The sequence below is a fragment of the Copadichromis virginalis genome, linkage group LG1 (assembly GCF_057382275.1).
Source record: "Copadichromis virginalis isolate Kocher_CV1m ecotype Utaka linkage group LG1, C_Virginalis_male_GT1.1, whole genome shotgun sequence".
Classification (NCBI taxonomy): domain Eukaryota; kingdom Metazoa; phylum Chordata; class Actinopteri; order Cichliformes; family Cichlidae; genus Copadichromis; species Copadichromis virginalis.
In genome coordinates this window covers 31,164,694-31,180,113 of record NC_140618.1, presented here as the reverse complement: position 1 = coordinate 31,180,113, position 15,420 = coordinate 31,164,694, and the positions used below count along the sequence as shown (strand labels likewise).

At 40.2% G+C, this 15,420-nt stretch overlaps 1 long non-coding RNA gene across 1 annotated transcript; it reads left to right on the top strand.

Annotated features, from left to right (window-relative positions):
• The first annotated feature begins 9,034 nt into the window (after nt 1-9,034).
• Nucleotides 9,035-15,069, top strand: LOC146719041 (uncharacterized). The gene is made up of 3 exons (XR_014919923.1): nt 9,035-9,262; nt 9,363-9,869; nt 14,624-15,069. It is a non-coding gene; the product is annotated as an uncharacterized LOC146719041 (long non-coding RNA).
• Nucleotides 15,070-15,420: the final 351 nt, after the last annotated feature.

Below are 15,420 nucleotides of genomic sequence, written 5' to 3'. Positions count from 1 at the left end.
TTCAACTCCTTCGTAAAGAAGCCCAGTTTTTTTCAGCCGTGTTTTCCAATTACAGCATCATTTGTGGCTTTTTTGAGTGAATTCTTTCTCTGTCATCCTCACAAGTTAAATTGTAATGGTAAGCAAAGAGAGGCTTGACTGAAGGTTTTTCAGGGGACAGTGAACGGCACAGCCTACTTATGAAAAGCTTTGCTGAAACTAGACCAGTTGTTACTGTCAGAGAAACCAGCAGTGGCTGCGCCGTCAGAAGATGAAGACATCGAGCTTTGTTCAATAACATAAAGCATCCACCTCTACGCAGAACATCATTTACTAAATCAAGAAGGGAAGACTCCAATCAGCAAAAGTCATGTCAACAGAAGGCTGAATTACTAAACCACTTATTGGGAGGGGAAAAGACCAAAGGTTTGTGCTGGATTAATTTCATAGTGGATGATCCCGAATCAAATCAATTCTGAGCAAGGAGAAGCAGCACTCTTCAGAGACATGCTCCACCTTCTGGGTGGCATCTTTTGTTATGCTGTAGGAGGGTAAAGACTACAGACATCCTTAAAGCAAACTACTTAAGATCCAAGACTAAGGATTTCTGTCTTTTATGAACTTCCCTTCACAGTTACCAGACCTCAGTCACACTGAACATTTACAGAAGCACGTGAAGGGTGAAAAGGTCAAACATGTATGAGATAACCAGAAGCTATTTAGGAGGTCATGCTGAAAAAACATGGATTATTGAGTCTGAACTAACTTTTGGTAGCCATGCACCTTGCTGCTCTAACTGCTCTGGTTAATAATGAAATATTCTGAAAATCAATTTTTAGCTTTAGCGTTTAACTGAAATCAAGCTGATGTCACTGTTTGTAATAACAAATGAGATCAGGGGTGGCTTTGCTTTTTAAATCTTGTTTGTGTAATTACTAATTAGCGAGTAGCTAATAGTTTTCTGCTGCTCAGAGGCCAAATCTGAGTTAATTGGGATAATTTATAATAGAAATGTGAATTTGCAACTCAGCTAATAATTACCTAATCATTCATTAATAGCGTATTCTAATTTGTTTTCCTCTGGTACCTTATTTATCTTCCACAGAGTCCTTGATTTCATGTTATTTAGGAAGTCCCTATCCACAGTTCAACACTCATCAGTTTTTAGTGTTTCTTTTTATACTGTAAACACAACATATGATGATGGATGGATTATTCAACATAGAAGAACCCATGTTTCCCACTAAGGAAAGCTAACTGGCAGCCAGCTGTAGATTCTTCACATTTATAATGCAAACACAACAGCAGTATCAGTTTTCTGTAAGACTGTGTATTTGCCGTGATGTTGAGCTCTTCCCAGGAAAAAGAAAGTCAACAACAAGAGTGATATTTGTCTTTATGAATTATCTACTGCGACGTACGGGTTTTACAAAGTGCTAATCAAATTGCGGGGCATCCATTGTATACCAAGATCAAACGTGAATGTAATTTCCATTTCTCTTTCATAATTGATTTTAAAGCACTCGGAGATATGAAATATCGGATAGGAGTTGTGTTAAAACTGTGCTAAAAAAAATGAGAAGCTAGAAAATGTAATGTAATTTAGCAGTGAATTCACACAGAGATAAAGGCTTTCTGGATGAGCAGCACAGTCAATGAAATGAATTTCTCAATTCAGGATTTATAATCATTCTGTGCTTTTACTTAATGCACTGATAATGTTCCAGTAATCATTATTCATACTCAGTGCCAAGCGAATGACACGCAAGAAATGTATTCCAAGCTACAACAATTGCATTTTACCCTTAAGACGAGACAAATGTGTAATAATGAGGAAGCACTAAGCGTCACCGCATCTTTTTTTCCCCTTTTTCGTGCAAATGTGTCGCAGGTTGTGTTTTTTTAAGCCTCGGGGTGGGTGGCAACATGCTGGGGTTCACAGAAGTCGCTGTGTGTGTTCTAGCGGACATGATGTATAACAGGTGGGGAGATGTCCCCAGCTGTCCCTGTAGACACCAGTCTACCCTCCCTCCCTCATGTCCCTCAAAGCCCCTAAAAACCTGGCCTAAGGGTGCATATACATTTATGTATATGTGTGTGCAGCAGCCGCTGAGCCTAAGCTTCCTGCAGCCAAGTGTCGCCACCTCTCTACCCGGCTCCCCACAGTCCCTCCCAATGCTCTTCACTAATACTCTGCAGGTAACGGCAGATTTTGGACACATGTGGATTTGGCCATGTGTCCATTTAACAACAAATTGGCACGCTTCATACAGTCCAACCTTCACGCTGATTATTAACGTCTGGCTGAAATTTAGAATATATTTCTCACATTGAACTCCAGCTTCAAAGGGTGGATTAAAAGCACAAAAATCAAAGGAGAAATTATGAAACTATGGGAACACTGTTAGATTTGACTCCTCTAATGCACTTTTCTTTTTAATGATGTCATACAGTAGTATGAGATCTAATTTATAATTTGAATTTCTCTCCGATTCAGATCTAATTGGAATAAGATTCAAATAGATGCAGGCAATGGAAAACATGGAAGTCATATCAATTTAGATGGGCTACGCTATCATCTCCATCCTCAGACACCCTCAGTGGTAACTTTAGATCAAGCCTCAACCAAACAATCATCTGTCCGTTATTCATGTCTCTAAACAAATACTTGTGTGTATTTATCATGAAATGTACTCATAGCAAATTATAATTATTTTAAGAAGAAGATTTATAATAGCATTTTAAGTTCGTTTGCAGGTCATATGGCCACTTTATTAGTTACACATCACGAGTACCTCTTTGGACCCCCTTTTTAAGTTCAGAACTGCTTTAATTCTTCATGCTCAGATCAGAGATTTTGGTCCACATTGACATGATAGCATCACACAGTTGCTGCACATTTGTTGGCTGCAGGTCCATGATGTAAATCACCCGTTCCACTCCATCCCAAAGGTGCTCTGCTGGATTTAGATCTGGTAGTTGTGGAGGTCATTTGAGTACAGTGAAGTCATTATGTTCAAGACGCCATTTGGATATGCTGTACGTTACAGTAGACTGTGAGACTTTAGAGTAAAAAAAACTGCTGTTGGTACACACAGCTTCATCAGAAAGGATCCACACAGTGTTAGATAGCAAATACACTGTGTTAGAGAAATCATTGGCCTCTTTGTTGTGTTAAGACAAGGGCATCTTCAGCCATTTTAAATGTAGAAAAGGGCCAGTGCAAATCAAAGAAGAGAAAAATACTAAATATGCTAACAAAACCAAGAAGCGCATGAGGGATAAAATGAAGCTAGAGGATTAGTAATGTTTAATGGTTTTATTTCTCTCCCTGTGTTTACACATAATCCTCTTTACTCTGACATTATTATAATTTGATACTATTATATTTCCAGCATTACAGTTCAGTTTGAAAGATAGGGTCTCATGACAGGCTTTTCTTTCCTTTCATCTTAATATTAGATTTTCTGCATTTATGTCCTTTCAGTGTTGCACCATCAGGCTCCAATTACATGAAACATATGCAACGGTTTCGGCTACAAGTCAGTTTTATTTATTTTTTCTTAAAACCTCATCTAAAATATCCCATCAACAAGGTTCCTCCAAGCCTAATTTCATTTGTGACTTGCCAGGAGAATAATGTGTTTTCTTACCTTAAGGGCACCGTGATGTCTGACAAGCTCCTGACTGACAGCTTAACCAGATAATTATATCCCAAATAGGAACATACTGACAGATTAGTAAAGGGGTTACTCCTTCATGGCAATACAATACTCCCGCAGGTAATCCTAAACTTGGAATGTTGCGAAGACAAAAAAACCCAGGAAAACTTCCTGCTGAACCTCGGCTGACTATCAAAACATGTGACCGTGATTTAGAGGTGACCCGCAACAGGATGTGCAATAGCCACACAATAGACCAGGGCACAAAAATAACAAGCAACCCTACGAAAGGACAGGAAGAGTGGAGACGTTCATCCACCACCTGTATTACAGCCATCTCTCTTATGTCATTAAAATCCCATTTTTAATTTTCAAGAAGACCCACGTGTGTGTGTGTGTGTGTGTGTGTGTGTGTGTGTGTGTGTGTGTGTGTGTGTGTGTGTGTGTGTGTGTGAAAAGCATTTACACAAACATTTTTCATACTTATTTGCAAAAGATAAGAAGCTAGTTTCTCCAAGAATGCACACGAGCGGATCAGGAACACTTCCCAAAAATGTGAGAGGAACAAAATGAGAAAAGCTCCAGGGTGTGTAAAAGGTTACTGCGTGACCAGGAAGAGAGAAGCTGCTGAGTACAAAGCAAAAACAAGAACGATAAATCTACTACAAAGAGGTTTAAACATATGTAAGAACAACAAAAAAGTTATTATGTCATGATATCCTAATGATACATGATGACAATATTTGTAATGTTGACAGTATCATCTGTTAAGGTGATGTTTAAAGTTATCATGTCACATTTTCTAACGGCTTTCAGTCTGAAATTATCATGTTGAATTTTCAAATATCAAACAACTGAAGCAGGGGTATTGTAAACTGGTTATTAATCATCCAAACAAAATATAGTTCCCATATATACATAATACATAACACAGATTTAAATATGTAGAAAAAAACAACTTTAAGTGCTCTGTAATCTGACACAAAATGCTCGACCTATCTGGCTGCAATCTGTTAAACTCAGGAATGTAATTATGTCTGTCGAGACCAAAATAGTTACGCTGGAAGAGATAATGAAATTGATCACCAGTGTTTCCTGTCGGACACAGTCCTGCATTACAGCCTGTAATCTATCCCATAATGTCCACCGGAGATCACATGGATTCTGTTATTTACACTAATCGAGGTATTTTAGTGCAGAGCCAAAGCTCTTTATGTTGTGCATGTTTTTATTTTGTAGACTTTGCATAAACTGTTATTTATTCACTTATCTCTGCATGCCAGTCTTGCAGTAATATACAGTAGCTAATGTACTCTTTCCAGTGTTAAGTAACTCATTCAGGTAAAAAGAAGTTATCATCTAAGAATGAATGGTCCATTATACAGCCACAAAAAAGAGGATCGAGCATCACTGAGAATTTTTACCTACTTTTCTTTTTTGTCTTGTCTGAAACTGTTTGTTAAAATATATTATATTTTATTACTTTTACTAGGCTCCATTGTCATGATCTGGGTGACCTGGGTATGACCTGGGTATCTGCCCATGGGCAGGGCCGCCACAGCCTCACTGTCCTGGAGCTGATTGAGGCAGTCAGGCTGGGCAGATTTAAGCCCTACGCTGACGTTCCTTCTCCGCCAGTTTATCAAATACTCTATGTTGGTAACCGGTTCTCATGTCTCATGTTCTTTCTCTCAGGTGCTTTGCTTACCTTGTTATCTTGTGCCTTAGTTGCTCCCAGACACTCCACAACTCAAAATATAACTCATCTCTTGGATCCTGGCTTATCTCTGGCATAAATCTCTCTGTGCCTCACCTGCCTGCCCTCCTGCCATTTCCCTTCCTCAGGAACCAGCGGAACTCAGGTCGGCCATCTCACACCATCTAACTCACGCCGCCTCTCCCTCAACGCTTTCCTCAGTCCTCCTGCAAGTACGCTGGAAAAACAGTCATACTCACCTTCTCCAAAGCTCACCGTTGGCTTCCATTCTAATCCCATTCTCCTCTCTCCCCAGTGCGACCATTATGTACCAGTTACGCTCCAGTTGCCTTCCCCGGTCCTGTTTCTCTGTTTTACCCACGCCACGCTCACCAACCCACTGTGTATTTTGTGTGTCTAGTAGCTTAAGTCACTGCCAAGTGTTACTTTGTGATAGTTTAATAAACATTGCTTATTAAATACTATAAATAGGATAATACAAACGAACTACAACAGAAAGTTTAATAACAGCAGTGATCAAACGTTCTTTAGTAATCTAAGACACCCGACACCTCATTTTAAGGTTATTAATAAGTAACCGTGCCATTAAGAAAACATGAGGTTATCGTTTTAATATTAGCTACAACATGTCAAGATGCCCAACTATCCTGTCTTTAAAGTTTCCAAGCATGAGAGAAAATAAAAGGCCCTGCAGAGAGAGACAAAGGGGTCTCTGACATAAACCATAGGCAGACCTTTCGAGTACATTCAAGGAAGCAATGGACCAAGACTAAACTAAACACTGCACCAAAAAAAGACCATTACTAGAACTGAATGGACATTTTGCAATAGCATTTCCTAAACATACTCTCCTGGATTAGGACTTCATTGGCCATGACTAATACAGTGTTTCAGACACTGATGTGATATGCAGTACAGAAGCTGGGAAAGTGTCAGTTCATTACAGGCCCACCGGGTGTGCTGCATTTTGATGGATTTCCCCAGAACTCTCCACATGATCTCTATGCACATCAGGTAATTGCTGTTAGTCTAAGTGCACTCCCACAAGTCCCCAGACTAAACCCTCATGGACATTGTCCTTTCTCCACTCTGTGCGCTTGTGTGTGTGTGCATGTGATAAAGGTCCGGGGGAAAAAGGAGGAATGATGGAGATAAAGTGTGTTTGTGTGTGTGCTTGTAGGCCTGTGCATTTTAAAAGCCAAAGTAAGGCTGCCTCTGTGATAATGATGTATGAAACATAAACCCGAGGTGATCTGTTTCAATAAAGCTTCCAGTCTCTCAGCCCCTCTTGCATGCAGATGAACCAATATAAAGGGCCTGCTTGGTTAAACAGGTTACACTCTCATTTCTCTACAATGCAGACCACCACCGACTTGAGGGTTTACAGTTTGTCTGTCATATTGAGGTGATAGCGAGACAAAGAGACAGTAGAGGCTGAGCAGAGAGGAGGAACAAAGGAAATGGAAAAGGAAAAAAAAGGAATAAATCAAGACAGAAAGAACCACAGAGAGACTCCAGGTTTCCAATTAGTGGGAGGTGAAATAGGATGTCACCGAGCGGGGTGGGGAGGTGCGAGTGGGGATGGTGACGGGCAGGGGAGGGGGGCATGAGGTTGGCGGATTAGAAGGAGATGAGACGAGAAGCAGCGCATCGGCCTCTCTTCCCAGACAGCTCATCTCTGCGAGCTGCTGGAGGCTGGCAGAGAGAAAATACACACCGGGGGGTCTGGCTTCAGAAAGCTGCTGCAGCACTTCCACTGAAATATCTGACCAGAGCATTGAGTTCATTTCCTGCTGCCCAGACTTGCTCGTTCTCCTCTTTCTCCTCGTTCATCAATAAAGAAAGCATGCAGCTCTTATATGAATTATTAGACACTTGCAAGACTGTCAGTGTGTATGGCTTTAAAGAGAAGTGACAATTTAAACCTGAATTATTTAATGAAAAAAAGAAGAAACCAATGATGCAACTGTTACTAACTTCTGAGGAAACTTGTCTCCTGTTATATGGTTTCTGTGGACACATTTTTAGGGCTATATTAGTTCATTTCTGGCAGGATTATGTTCAATGATAATCCATCCATCCATTCTCTTCCACTTAGCCTTTTCAGGGTCACGGGTTGGAGCCTATCCCAGCTATCTTAGGGTGTGAGGCAGGGTACACCCTGGACAGGTCCAGTCTGTTGCAGGATAATCCTTTCATCTATTTATTTTATTCAAGTAAAGCTAGGGTTAAGGTTAGGAAAAAATGTTACCTGAAAGCACCATCAAATTTAATCACTACTGGCTGAAAAACAGATTTTAACCAACATTTATTTCCCCTAACTTGACACAATTCTCTTCTGCTTTATGTATTTTATTACTCATGTAAAAGCAGATCTTAAATACCCATTAAAAGCCTGTTTTTAATGGGTATTTAAGCATTGCTATTTTCTTTATGAATAATAAAATTATTCAGTTGTTTTAAAGAATATATAGTTAAATGTTTAATCTTGACGCGACAAAACGATAAAACGCATGATAACGTTGCAGAGATTCTATGATTTCAAAAAGTAAATCATAATTTAAGGAATAATTATTGCTGTCCAGTTTAATTTTGATATTGTATGTACAGAGGGGGGGCTGGGGGCCAGTATTTACTGAGGTCTAATAAGGAGTAAATGAGGTGTGGGGATGAAATAATAGTTTAAAGGATTTTTTGATTCCTTTGATTTTCTCCTGACTAGATAAGCAAATTAAGAGTAGTCTTTCAAATAGACCAGTTCTCTTTCATCCATTGATTCCAATCCCCCAGATAAACAGCTAAGGCCGATGAATAAACATCGGACTGTTTTAGTGCTTAGAAACACTCTCCGAGCAAGAGGCCTAATTCGAGTAACATCCCTTCCCGGGGATCGATTCCGTGAAGAAGCATAATGCTATGCTTGGTTGTTCAGCTTGTCTCGAGAAAGCAATTCCAGCACATCCAGCGGCATTTGTTACTGGGTTGTCCAAAAAAAAATCTCGCTGCAAGAAGTTATTGTGCTGCCATGCCATGGTGGAGAGGCATTTAAAACAAAGGAACGGCTGCTGAGGGGGCAATTAAACCCCAGGTCAGGGCTGATTTATAATCCATTTGAATGACATGACAAACTCTGCTACATGTGTATGTTTGCATGCACATGCACACAAAATACAGAGAGAATCTTACTGACGTTTTCACACTCACATTATGTTTGCCAAGGTCATTTTTTATCCAATAGGGGAACTCAATGTAAACACTGAGCGCTGCTGGAGGCATTTACAGGTTCACCTTTTCTTAATTCAGCCAAGCCTGCATGAGGAGTAAAGGAGATTTTATCTTGTTGCTGTCTGTTTTATTGTGGACGGTAGCATTATGTGCACTTTTTATATATATAGTAAACAGTACAAAATAAACCAGCTTGCTCTTAACTGGTCAACTCCAGCAGTCAGCCAGGAAAAGAATTCACAGCAGGCTAACAAGCACTGCTGGCACGAATGCATCTGATAAGTCCTGAAGCCCCTGAGCGGTCTCTTTGGTATTCTTCAATGTACAGTATGGAAAGTGTCTGGGGCAGTAAGAGTGCACAAGAGCTTGTATCAGCAGCCACCAGGTCAAGTCCAATATATGCTACAGGAGGCCCAGAGGAGAAAACATGTCAGTCAGTCACCATGCACACTGCTAAAAGCAAGCTGCACATTGGCACACAACACAGGAGGGAGTTTTTAACATAGTTTAAGGCTGTAAAGCTTCCATTTGATTGTCAGCAGCAGTAAGAGAACCTAAGTGTAGATTTGATATACAACTTCAAAACATTTTTTCCCTGCACTATTAACCTTACATATTAACTTCAGCAGAGACTCTAACAGCAAATGTGGACAGTCCATCGCACCTCCCGTCACTTAAGGTAAATGTATAAAACACAGTTATTACTGCAACACAAAACTGCTTGTGTCTCAACCTGAGCAAACAACAACCTGAATCTTTTACCTGCTTAATATCCACAGAATGTTAACGCTCCTTCGGCAGTCTACATCCCAGATGGACCCCCCGTGTCACATCACCTGAACATACCATCAAGCAGCGTTTGATCCCAGCTGAGCAAACAGCCTGACTCATACCTGGCAGGACATTTTCAATTATTCACTGGCTCGCGCCCTTGGCCCGAGGCTGTTCCAACTCTTTTACTGCTGCTCTCTCCATACCTTAGCACTAACTGTATTCATGAATCAAAAAAAAAAAAAAAAAACATGGTGAAATTCTTCACATGAGCCACAGCCAGAGGTGCACAAGGCAGCAGTCGTCAGGGGGCTATCACTCTTATTCCTGTTTGATGTAGAGGAGTTCAGATTTATGGGCTGCATCTGGTCTAATGCATTTTGTGATGATATTTAACGTAATGGTTGTAATTTCAGATATAAAAAAAAATTCACCAATGTTTTCTTTGTTTCTATTTTAAGAGGAAGTTTGGGATTAATGCCCAAAGCTGGCACCTGCACAGTGATGGAAAGAAGGTAAGACTGAGTCGTTTTGGTTTGATTAAAGCCAAAATTTCAGAATTTCTACCATTAGCACCACCCAGTGGTAATATCAACAATGCGCTGTCTTTTTAGGGATGCGTGTACGCTCAACGGTTTTCATTTTGCCAGCATGTCTCCTTGTCTCCTTCACTTGCTTAGCTCCTCCCAGTGAGAAATTGATGGAGAAATGCGAGTAAGACGTGAAACCGTGGCTACATCTTGACATGCAACTTTGTATCAAATTGTCTTAAGCATAAAACTACAAAACAAGAAAAAATAACACGTGTGGAGACCCTGGATAAGCCACACCGCATCCACTTGAGTCTGTTCGCTCTTAATTCCTTCACAGGCCTCCTCTCTTCTTGCTCCCCATCCCTCGGGTTGTAAGGAACTCTAAGCTCCATCAGTGAAAGTGGAAGGGATGGTGGCAGAAAGGAAGCAAGAAGAAAAGCACTCAGTGACTGCACTGGTTTTCACCCCTATTGTCTTATTCTTCGACAAAAACTGCATAATATTTTGAAAGATGTAATATTAACTGTAGCCTCTGGCAGCAGAAGCCAGGGAGCGCTTAGTGAAAGATGCAGCACAGTAAATTAGGAGGTTGAGAAGGTTATGAGGAACTCAGAAGGTTGGTGGTTTAATTTCCTCCAGCCTGTATGTTGAAGTGCAAAAACACTGAACCCCTGATCGTTATAAAGACTAGAAAAACATTATATGAATGAAATGAGATTAACTGCCTTTTAATAATAAAGAAATAGCACCAAAGTAAGGCCATCTGCACTCTTCGCATTAACAGTGTCTATATATCTGGACATATGGTGGTAATAATTGTACTAAAACAATGTTTGAAACAAGCGAAACACATTTAAAGATAGCAATGAGTTGCACCTTTTCCAACAGTTATTAATTTATTTTGCCAAACAGCACCAACAGATGCTCGTCTTAGTTTGGAGGACTTGCTGGGAGAATTCAATCATGCAGCCTTCTCACAATGTGGCTGTGAAATAGTTTGAATTGGCTATGATGATAGCCTCTTCATAACAAACCGCTGTCGCTGTTTGTGGTCAATCAAGTAAAGCAGCAGTTGCCAGAAATCAGACAACAGTAGTGTCGAGGTAATGTTTTATTGAACAGGTTACTTTCCCAATTTTAAAAGACCTTTTTTTTTTGTCATAGCGCTACATATTCCATTCAATATTGTCACAGTACATGCCCAGAAAAGATGTCGGCATACATTTCGGTCTACTTTACGCCCCAGGCTGTTCCAATTAGTGGAAATCTCAATACGGCAGCGTATCATGTAGCTAATTGTGCTCCGCCAACAACTTAAGGAAGTTCTCTTTTAATGTGATTTTAATGTGTCCTTTAAACAAAGGAAAGTCCACTAAGTTTATTAATGCAGAGTCAAGCAGAAGAAATCGAGTGGCCTGTAGAGACCTCGACCCCATTCAGCACCTTTGGGATGAGCTGGCCTGCTGACAGTCAGTCAGACCTTATCACTCAACATCAGTGTGCAACCTCAGTATTGCTCCTGCACCAGAATGGGAACAAATCTCTGCAGCCAGCTGGTAAAATCTTGAGAAAACCATGACACTGCAGCAGATGTAATGTGCAAAGAAGATACTCTAGGTGTTCCAGTACCCATATGCTTTTAGAATACTACATGTTGACATATTGTACCCCAATCACGTGTTGTGATCTCATACGTGTGCTGGAAACCATCATATTCCTCACTTTCAAAGGTTTATGTCTGAATGACTTTACCTGCTCTTTTTTCCTCTCTGCTCAAACAAGGCTGTGCATTGATGAACACACCTAACTGCGCCTCTAGTTATCAGCTTAGCTGATTCTGTGAGCTAATGCAGGTAGGACGCCTTCCTGATGTGTTCAAAAACATTTTAAATGTTGCTCTGCTCCTTCTGTCTATTTAGCTTATTGCGACATGGTCAGGTTTAATGTAATCTGTGCCATTTTGAAGCAACAGAAGCCTGTTTTGATGCTTTTCTCCAAACCAAATGCTAGTTTGCTCTTTGAGATTTTATCTCCTGTGAGAACAAAGCTCTGTGAACAAGCCGTTTTCACATTCACATACACAGCTCCAGCATTTTTGAATATCAGCGTCTAAATGTTTAAAGTGTGAATCAGTCTTTAATTTTAGTTTCACTCTAAGCTCACATCTGAAAGCTCTCTCTATCAAGGACGTACCGACTCTGATCACAGATTCCCATTTCTGAATTTCTAAGGTGATCACTGGTTGGCTTCTGAGCAGCTGGTACTTTGATCCATTCCTGAAACATCATTTAAGCCTAACTAACTTTACAGGATTAACTTTACACTGGATATTACTGTATTTGCATCATATCAGTGTTCTTATCCTTGGATGAGATTGTCATATCCAGGAAAATCCATGTATCGTTGCCATGTATTTTTTAAAGCCTTTTTCACTTTGTAACCATTTGTAGTTTTCAGTTTGATTCGTATTTATGAGCTTACATAAGGATTTTAATACCACTCTCACTATGAAGGTTAGCCACAGACTCCATTCAGCCTTTAAAATATTCACAATACTTTGATCATTCAGTTTCATCATTCAGTTTGTTACTTTGCTTTTTGTTATGTTTAATTTACGAGATTTTCACCTTCAAAATGAAGTGTTTTTCAACTTTTTAAAGAGTATGGAGGAATGGTTGTTTTTTTTCAATATGCACATAACAGGCATTACATTTTTGCCACAAGGATCCTTTTATAATGCCAACATATGCAGTCAGGCCAAAGGGGGGAAAAAATCACTTGCTGGATTTAACTAAGCAAACAGGTAAAATCCTTCCATCACATAATCAGTGCAGTGACTGATATATTTTTGATGGGCTACGGGTTATTTAACCCAAACTGATGCAGTGATTAGCTTTTCATTATAAGAAAAGAATAAGAATGTTGGAAGGCATATTATGTGATCATGGAAAAGATGCTATTTCATTTCAGAAGGGACAAATGAGTGACCTATCAAGCAAAGAAAACAAGGAGAGTCCTAAAACTTGGAAAGATAGTAGTGAATCATTTTTGAGGGAAAAAAATCACTGAATGAATAATCAAACTCATTAAACTCATGTTTAATAGAGAAATTAAAAGCATTAACACACAAATATGAAGAGAACTCAGGGAATAGATGCTGAACAGCTGTGTAGGATTAAGAAAGCAACTTATCACTGAGGCTAATCAGTGATCCCCTCTGATTCCCACTTCAGGCAAAAGTAATGCTTGGACTCAACTTTCACAACGTTGTTTGTCTCATACGGGTGTTTAAAGTTGGGTTCCTCCCATCTAGACCTGTCAGCACAGCTGTTACACTTTTATTACACTTCTTGTAACCAAGTCGCACCATTTACTACTTTAAACCTGGTGCTTACTTTAGAGGTTACTTTTGATGCAAAGTAATAGTCACTGGTCTTTTTGTACAAACAGACACCCTCCGTCCTCCTGTCTTTTAAACATGCACCAAAGGAGCCAAGAAGGCAGATACCAACCATCCATCCTGATAAGAAAACAAGACTTTTCTTTTTAAAAAAGTTTTTTAACCATCAGAAGATCAACAAAATATTGCGTTTTGATTTATTTAAAATGTGCTTGCAGAGAAGGGGGTTCAGTGGTTGACAGGAAGGCTGACATGCTGGTTCGTGCTGCAGTAGTCCCATCTACCTGCCTGCGTGGACTCTGTGTGGGATGCAATCACACCACAGGGCTTAGATAGCTCCACAGATCCACGCTGCCAGAAGCCAGTGGAATAAATAGTTTTCCTGCGGTGACGGTATTCTGCTTACATGAGTACAATTCATTTTTCCAGGCTTCTGGGGAGAGGAATGTGAAAACAATAAAGTGGAAGAGCGCAAGATATCGCATCTCATAAAAATCTGGGGAAATTCATGGACAGATACGGGACGGAGGCTGAGAGAGGGATGGACCAGCCGGTGATATATGTTCAATTCCGGTTATATGACTCAGCAAAGCGGCTTCATTCAGTGGAGGGACTATTTTATTCTGTCACCAGCTTGTGAGATGAAGATGTTTCCTTTTTTGACAGTAAATATAATTTGGGTTGTCCCCTTCCTCCAGTGTGCTCATAATTTAAAACCGCTCTTAAATGTCTGCTTTTGCAGTTGGAGTCTGGTTCAGCAAGTCATAAAATGTTTTTATTTTTTTTAAAGTGGAAAAACACAGACTTTACTCACATTTTACATATTTATTAAGGCACACGTCAGAAAAAACTGACACCAAGGTAAATAAATAACTGAAATAGGATTCCAACACCCTCCCACTTTAAATAAATAAATAAATACCTTTACAAAATAAATTTACTTTTATTTTGAGTAGTCATATTTGGCCTGTCTTACCTCAGCATTCTTGAGAAATGGAAATCTGCTGAAGTAGAACTCTACCTTGCCAAGTTCAGGATTACATCTAAATGCCACTTTGAGTCAGCACACTGACAGTATATCTTAAGATTCTTCAGACAGAGATCTGGAGATACACTACAACATGAATTTTACCTGATAGTTGCAGCTGGCCAGTTGGCAAAGGGCCCGATTTTTTAAGCTGCTGTGCGTTTGCCACCTTGTGCACTTTGCAACCCCCTTAACACCACAGCTCCTTCTTAAATGCTATTTCAGACTTAATATTGCATCTGTTGTCATTCACGCCTGCTGGATCTTGATGCCACTCTCCCCATTTTCTGGCTTTTTAATCAATTTTAGTGGTACAGAGACACACCAGAATTTCTCAGCGGAGCTGATGAGCTATTGAGTTGGCGAGTGGAAAGCTGTCAGGCGGTGGCAGAATGAACGGAGCAAGGCGACGAGGCAGTGCACGCAAGAAGGCAGCGGGCCTGAGGCACAGGAAGGCGAAAAGAGTTCCAAACTAGATGCAAAACTAAAGCTGGCCAGTGAGCTGTGGACGTGCTGGCAGACTGAATGATCTGGCAGGAAATGGAGAGGAGAGTCATTATATTAGCATTACATGATATGCAGAAGGACAGTGGGTCACAGTCGTGCATTTGAGGAAGCAGCAGGAGTGTATTAGAGTGCCACACCCCAACAGAAAGATGATGTTGTATATACAGAATATGACACTGATGATGCTTCCTTTTGGCTTCCAATTATATGACCTGGTTCTCTGCACTCGCCAGCCTTTTGTATAAACTTGCAAAGGTGTAAACGCTCAATAAAGACACACTCCTGAAAATAGTAAAGGGTCAGAGAGCAGCTGGATTCTGTGTTCATTTGTAAAACAAAGATTTGAAGCAGTATAATATTAGAGCGATACTGAAGACAGCCGGTTTTGCTGGCCCATGCTCCACGCACTTCTTACTGTCTTGAATATTTTACCCAACAGCAGGAAAGTGTTACAGCGCATGTACGCAGCGTTTTCATCCCTCAAAGTAACCCTTTAAAGAGAGAACTTTGAAAATTATCTCTGCACACAAATTCCCCTAAGCGCTGTCAGCAGAGCATCCACTCTCCTCTCTCTTTATTTGTAATAATTTACATGCATA